This window comes from Mus caroli, unplaced genomic scaffold (genome assembly GCF_900094665.2).
Source record: "Mus caroli unplaced genomic scaffold, CAROLI_EIJ_v1.1 scaffold_16656_1, whole genome shotgun sequence".
NCBI lineage: Eukaryota > Metazoa > Chordata > Mammalia > Rodentia > Muridae > Mus > Mus caroli.
The window spans coordinates 14,742-15,392 of NW_018390759.1; positions in this window are offsets into that span (position 1 = coordinate 14,742).

The window sequence follows — 651 nt, forward strand, 5'->3', positions numbered from 1 at the left end:
GCACACAGTTATTTACATACTAATAGGTTTATTGAGCCTTGGGGGAAANCAGTTTTTTGCTTTGTGAATTTACTGTCTGCTGAAATTTTATTGTTTTACTGCAGGTTAACACAAGTACTATAATGTTTTTCTTATATTCCTCATCCCAATCTGATAGATAAAATTGATATTTCAGTATTATAACAGTACATTTTTCTCATGCTTTGACACAAGAAGTATGTGCACTTGTTTTTGGTCAAATGCTCCACTGAGAGAGTAGTTGGCACATTTGATTTTCATTTTTAAAGAAAGATTCGCTTATTTTTGTTTTATAAGTGATTTACCTGACTGTATGTATGTGTGTGGCTATTGTCTGTGGAGAGCAGGGAGCCCAATCCCTTAGAACTGGAGATCCAGAATGCTGTGAGCTGCTATGTGGGTGTTAGAATTGAACCTATATCTTCTACAAGAGCCCCCAATATTCTCTACCTCNGAGCCATCCTTCCAGGCCCTCATTTTCTCTAATTAATCTTTAGCTGCTGATCAAAAGTCTAGAAATTGTCTCTTTGTAGCATATGTTAAAAATCTCCTTAAAGATTAACATTTTTCTTTGTCCAGTTTTGTTTCCTGTTCCAAACAACCTGGTATTTGATTTTCTTTGATAATATTTCT